The sequence below is a fragment of the Condylura cristata genome, unplaced genomic scaffold, assembly GCF_000260355.1.
Source record: "Condylura cristata isolate star-nosed mole 26May11 unplaced genomic scaffold, ConCri1.0 scaffold00019, whole genome shotgun sequence".
Classification (NCBI taxonomy): domain Eukaryota; kingdom Metazoa; phylum Chordata; class Mammalia; order Eulipotyphla; family Talpidae; genus Condylura; species Condylura cristata.
This window is the reverse complement of record NW_004567120.1, coordinates 32,627,935-32,634,655: the sequence shown is the minus strand read 5'-3', so window position 1 is coordinate 32,634,655 and position 6,721 is coordinate 32,627,935.

Sequence of the window (6,721 nt, the reverse complement as noted above, 5' to 3'; positions counted from 1 at the left end):
CTCTCTTCTGCGCCGCCCCTCTGCGCATGCGCCCCTTGTGGGGCGCACCGACGCCTGACTACTGCGCGAACAATGAGCTTTAACGCAGGCGCCTCCGTCAGCTACTCTAGGAGCGCATGCGCGGTCAAGGAGCCACCTTTTTCCCCCAAAAGTTAGTTCTCCGTGCTCTCTCCTTGGTGCATTCTTACTGCGTTTGTGCTTCTGCTCCTGTGTTAACCCTGCAATTGTTTAATCAACCCTTATTTTGAAAAGAAATAGTGGGAAGAAATAAGGTGTTTGGGCACGCTGTCCTTTCTGGATCAATGTCTAATACTCAATTTTCAGTTTTGGTTAGCCTATTCCCTATGATGGAAACCAACAAGCTTGTTAGGTCCTATGATGAATTTTTCCATCCTGACACACTACACCTTTGTAATTAAAAGCAAAAACAAAAACAAACAAAAAACCCCGCCAACCTCAATTCAGGGAAAAAACTCAACCACTCCTAATAGTTTAGAGGCCGTGCTAAACCCTTTGAACCTATTGTGTAGAAGAACATTGTATTCTGTGTATGTGTGCTTGTGTGTGTGTAGGGGTGTGTGTGTGTGTTTTATATCATAATCAGACAGTGCATACTTTTACACTGAAAAAAATCTAGCTCTGCAAAGCTATTTAAAGAAAATATTTTAGATAAATAAAGGAGGCTTTTTTCTTAAGTATCTCAGCACTTAGTATCCATCTGAATCAGTTGTTTCTGCTTCATAAGTCTGTCATGGCTGAAAACATTTTAAAAACTGCTCTTTTGGGATTTTTCACCACAGCTAATGAGCCACATTGAGTACTACAATTTTAACTCCACACTTACATTTTAGGAACCATGTTGAGAACTGGCAGAGAAGGCAAGTGAAACTAGTGAAATGGGAGTAATTAGTTAAAATATTCATAACAAGTGTATAGCGCTTTACAGTTTAAAAAGATTTTATATGCTCATCTCAATCTGTTAAATCATCCACCTTGTTTAGCTAGTAAGTGGTGAATTTTAAAATAATGGGATTATCTTGAAACCATTCTTGACAAATTAGGGCAGGAAAGATTAATCACTTCATTCATTCTGAGAATGGAATAAGAAAAACTTAATTATGATAGGCAAAATTAATTTACATAAACCCCAAACATGAGGACAGTTTGGAATCTCCATTCTTGATGTGCGACAAGTTAACCATAGTTACCATTTAGGGAAAACTTACTTTGTGCTAGGTCCTATTTTAAGCACTTTAAATATGTGATGGGATTTAATATGATCTGTGAGTGATAATTCTTCTGTGTGGTAGGTACTACCACAGTGCCATTTGGAGGAAACCAAAGCCCAGAGGGTTTATTCAAATTATAAAACATGCCAGTGGGTATTTCTTTAAAAATGATTTCTGTACACATAAGCATTCAGTAAATACTTATTAAATTATTTTATGAATAATGCAGGCTTACACAATCTGTCCTTAACAGCTATCTTGTAAAATAGATAAATTACTTCTGTTTTATAGTTGATAACATTCTAGAGAGATTAATGGCACATAATTAGGTAGAAGTAGAATCTGAGCAGATATCACAAGCTTCTGGAAACCACTGTTAGTGTTCCCATTACCTGGAAAGGTGGTACTTACAGCTAATTAAGTAAGGGTGAAAGCAGAAGTCAATGGTTAAACACAGACCAGAGTGTCTAAATCCAATGAATAGCAGAAAAATATGGAGAACCAGCAAAAAAGGTAGATCTTACCTCCACCTTACTGCTTATTTTACTCTACAAAGCTTTGTTAATATTCTTGGAAAGAAATGAATAAGGTTGCTGGATATATTTGGAATGAATAGTCAAAATTTCTTATCGTGCCTAGGAATTACATATATTAAAATTTTTAATTTAAGTACAATAACACTATGAAAATAAGTATAATCAAATGAGAGGAAAGGAAAGAGCAACTAAGAGCGTTTCTAGAAAGGGAGGTACTAATAGAAAAAGACAAAACACATGAAATGGCAGCGCATTTCCAGTGATTACTAGAATTCTCTTTAAAGTGCATTTACATGTCAGAAATCCAAAATCAGTAAAGATATAAACAGGACTCATAGTATATAAACAAGTTGGAATGATAAAGAAACAAGTATTGTGAAAGCAAAGAATTCTACTACAGAGGCAAAGGTAATAGTTAAAAAGATAATTTTTGTAAACCTGTAACTAATGTTATATGTCCACTATACCTTAATTAAAAAATAAATTATTCTTACTTATTCTGATCTATACCCATACATTGTTATTATACCACCTTGAGTCTGCTTTGTGATCAACACTTCCTGTTTCATAACAATATGGCATGATCTCAGACTCTTGGTTTGCTTAGCTCTGTACCTTATCATTTATGCTACTCCTCTATTGGTAGGTATGTCTCAGGTTGCTACCATCTATCCCAGGTTTCTTACCTACAAAGGTTGTCCCATAAACATGCCATAATTAGCTCTTTACTGGTTGTCATGGAAACTTCAAAGGTATATGTTAACTTTCAGTTATCACAAAAGCAAGTCAAATATGAGTACATATACAATCCATGCACACCCAAACTTCCCAAAAGATTTACATGAAAAATAAAAGAGGTTCCTCTCTGGTGGTGCAGTGGGCTAAAGCACAGCACTAAGACGCTAAAGCCACTTCAGCATGAGTTAGATCACTGGCCGGGAGGTGACCCACATGGAACCACAGACCTCTCCTGACCCACCCGCTGCTTCCCTCAGCAGTGTACTTAGTCAATTGCCTGTTCTGCTCCCCACTCTGTCTCTGGTGAATCCTCTCTCCACCCCTGCACCTCTGGCCTGTACCCCAGTTCGGTATGCATAAATAAATAAATCTTAAAAAAAAAGAAACAAGGTAGGCAAGAATGATATGAATAAAATCTAGAAATGTAGCCAAGGCAGCATCTCTCCTCTTACATATTCTTGTTTCTCCTAATTGTTAAGCTCCTGAAAGTTATGAGTCTAGTAAGTTGCTTATTCCTCAGAGTTAGGAATTTTGCATATGGTCAACAAATGACTAGCTATTATGAACAATACAATGTACTTTAATCTTTTTTTGAGCAGATGAGGGAGGGTTGCTGAGACCTTGAGATAAAAAGAGAGAGAGGTTTCCAGCAACAGAGACATGAGGAGCTGGTATTTTCAACCCAGTGGAAAAATGCAGCCTTTGATTGAAGAGAAGGCCCATATAATGTTTGAGAAAGTCCCACTCTTCAGCTGCTTGTCAACTGGCATGAGGGTCCTACAGCTTCAGGCTGCAAAACAACCCGGTGAACTGGTGATTGAGATCTTGAAGTTAGCTGTACACAACTCTGGGGGCCAGCTGGTATCGTTGGGCATCTGTTTCAGAAAATTCACTAAAACTTACAAGTTCTGGTTGCACATTACAGTTCTTCATTACCTTGTACCCTATGCCAAGTATAAAGTATGGATAAAGCTGAGGCAAAGCAGTCTTTTCTTGTGTGGGACCCATGTGCTAAAGTCTGGTCTGGGTGGAATCACTGAAAATAATTATCAGTACCAGGGAATGGTACTGATACATGGTGTGTGCGACATTTCATCAATCAGACTTTGGGGGAATTTGTGCAGTATGAACAGATGTTGACTTAAGACAAAATCATGGCAAGGACTTATGGCTGTCTGGCAGGTCCTAGATTTGATTTCTGTCTCTGTGTAGTCTCCTCCATCATATAGAATTTTGTGAGCACTTGTGACTTCTTTAGGGACCTCTTAGTTTCATAGTCTCTGTATCATGGATGAATGAGGGCTGAATTCTTACTATGCAGAAATGGTTAAAAAATGGGGTTTCTGATTGTTGGTTGTGACTAAATAGAATACTGTTTCTTTTATTGGAATCAGAGGACTTCATGTTCTAACAGGTTCTAAATCCTTAGAACTGAGGGCAAGAATAGTTTGCTTTTAGCTATGTGTTATCTATGTTAACAATGTTTCCCAAACTCATGATTAGAACAGAAAGTAATTTCTCCATTATCTACTAATATTATGAACAATACAATTGCCATATCAAAATAATGGGCTTTCCAGCTGGACAAAAAGCAGTCTCAGAGACCTGGAAGTAATTCAGCTACTCCATCCTTCCCCATACCTCCCCAAACTATTTTTAGAATCATTAAAATATTTTTTAAATGAAAAATACTTCAACAACACATTTTTAAAAAAAAGATTTATTTATTTATTTATGCTTACAGAACTGGGGTACAGGCCAGAGATATGGTGGGTAAGAGGATTCACCAGAACAGAACAGACAGATCTCCTGAGGGGAGCAGCAGATGGGTCAGGAGAGGTCTGCATGCCATGTGGGTCACCTCCCTGGCCGGGGATGGAACTCTTGCTGTTGTGGCTTCTGAGAGCTTCATAGTGTGGTGCTTTAACCTGTTGCACCACCAGGGAGAGCCCTCAACAACACATTTTTAAAGACTATCTGTATTGTAAAACAATTTCTTTAAGGAATACACTGCTTTCTCTAATGAATACACATGCCAAAGGTGACATCTTTAAAAATAAAAACATTTTGGGCCCTCCCTGGTGGCGCAGCGGGTTAGAGCACAGCACTGAGAAGCTAAGGCCACTTCCTCATGAGTTCGATTCCCGCCTGCCCCGGAGGAGACCACATGGCGTGGCAGACCTCTCCTGGCCCGCCCGCTGCTTCCCTCAGCAGTATACTTCAATGATCTGCCTGTTCTGCTCCCCACTCTGTCTCTGGTGAAGCCTCTCGCGGCCCCTGCACCTCTGGCCTGTACCCCAGTTCTGTATGCATAAATAAATCTTTAAAAACAAAACAAAACATTTTTTTTCAACTACAGAAAAGAGAAGATATACACATTGATTCAAAATAGAGCTTCAGTTTTTAATCCAGCTGATGGGAAAATACAGTAATTTAATGGAAACCATCTTTAATTTGGTACATTCAAAACTCTCCTATGCAGAACACATAAACATTTGAGGAATAAGATTAGGGTTGGCTAGGCAAATTTAATATGGGACAGAGGAATTGAAGAGATAGACAAAATTATTGTTGCTAAATTTTGAAACCAATTTGATAATTATTATATTTCCTAACTTTCCTAGCTATATATGTTAACACAACAAGGTGACCTTTTCTCCCCTAGTCATTCAAGTGGTTAGGATTAAAATGGTTACTATTTCTAAAGCTCTTACAGTGCCTAGCCCACAGTAACTGCAATGAACTTGTTAAATAAAATACATCATCCCAGGCCTCAGACGTTGCCATTTATGATTGTTAGGGGGGTCTCTAACTCTAGAAAGAAAAAAAAAATTGGTTCCGCTACTGGTTCTTCAGGACTTTTCCTACCATCCTTGAAACTAATGATGCTTGGAAGATGGACATGAGTATTCCTTACTAGCTGTAAGTAGTTGCATTCGACTCTCTTTATTTCCACATTATTGCATTAAGTTTTCTCTTTCCTTTGGTATAGTGTATCCAAATGGGTAATAAGAAAAAAAAGAAAGCGGTCCTTCTAGACAAAGACCAACAAAATGAGGGATTTAAGAAATGAGTATGGATCACAGTGGTAAGAACGTCTGCAATGGGGATGAAAAAACATGGAAACCACAAGTTTCAATTTCTCTTGAATATTGGCCGAAACTTCACCGGAGAGACGAGCCTCCAATGTTTCCAAACTATTGGTTCTTTTCGAAATTGGGCGCCAGGGTCCCAGGGCCAATGCCATCGAGGCAGGCGCCAGGCCCCCTCGAAACGCTCCTCCCATTTGAAGGAGGTTTGAGGGGCGGGGCCTTCGCGCATGCTCCATGTCCGAGGGCCCATTGGCGCGGCTGCGGGGCGCATGCGCAGGACACACTGGGTGCCCACACGCGGAAGACCTGGCCCCTTGGAGGCTCCCGCTTCGGAAGCGTGGGAGGTGCAAGAAGAAGCAGGTTGTAGATTTTGGTGTTGCCCTCAAGGGGTTCCCCAGGGCCATTGGCAACTCAAGAGAGAAAGCGGAGTCACCGCGGTTGCTTCCGCAGCTGAGAGGCTGCACCCCCCACCTGTCCTCGAGGCGGGGAAGGGGGGTGGGGAGGGAGCAGTACTGATCTCAGGGCTGAGGAGTGCCCGGGACAAGGTCCCGGAGCATGGGGGGCAAGCCTGGGTCCCCGAGCATGGGGAACTGGAACCGCCAAGGCCGCCCGGCCTGGCCCTGCCCGACCACCAGCTCCGCGGTGCTAGCGCTGCGGGAGCAACCGCCGCGTCTGTAGCCCAGCCCCGCTGGAGGCCGAAAGCTAGCAGCATGAGTTCTGCCGCTGCCTAGTTTCCTCGCCCTCCTTCTCCCTCTGCCCTTCTCCTTCCTCTCTCCTCTTCTTGGCACCTCGTCCTTCTTTCCCTCCCCGGTGCTCCTTTTTCCCATCCGCTCTGCCCACCACCTTTCCCTCTTTCTCTTCCTGTTCTTCTACTGTCCTCCTGCTTTTTCATCTGGCCTTTCCCCTCCCTCTTGCTCTTTTCCGACCTCCCTCCATTCCTCTTTCCACCCTCCTGTTCTCTTATTCTCTCGCCCGCCGCGTCTTCTCCATCCTCTTCTCTACATCACCTTCCCTTTGCCTTCCTCATCCTCCTTCCTTCCATCTCCTCCTCCCCTGCTTTTCCCCGCCCCCGCCCCCGCCCCCGCCCCTGGGAACAGCAGGTCTCGGCACAGTCTGCTCAGCGTCT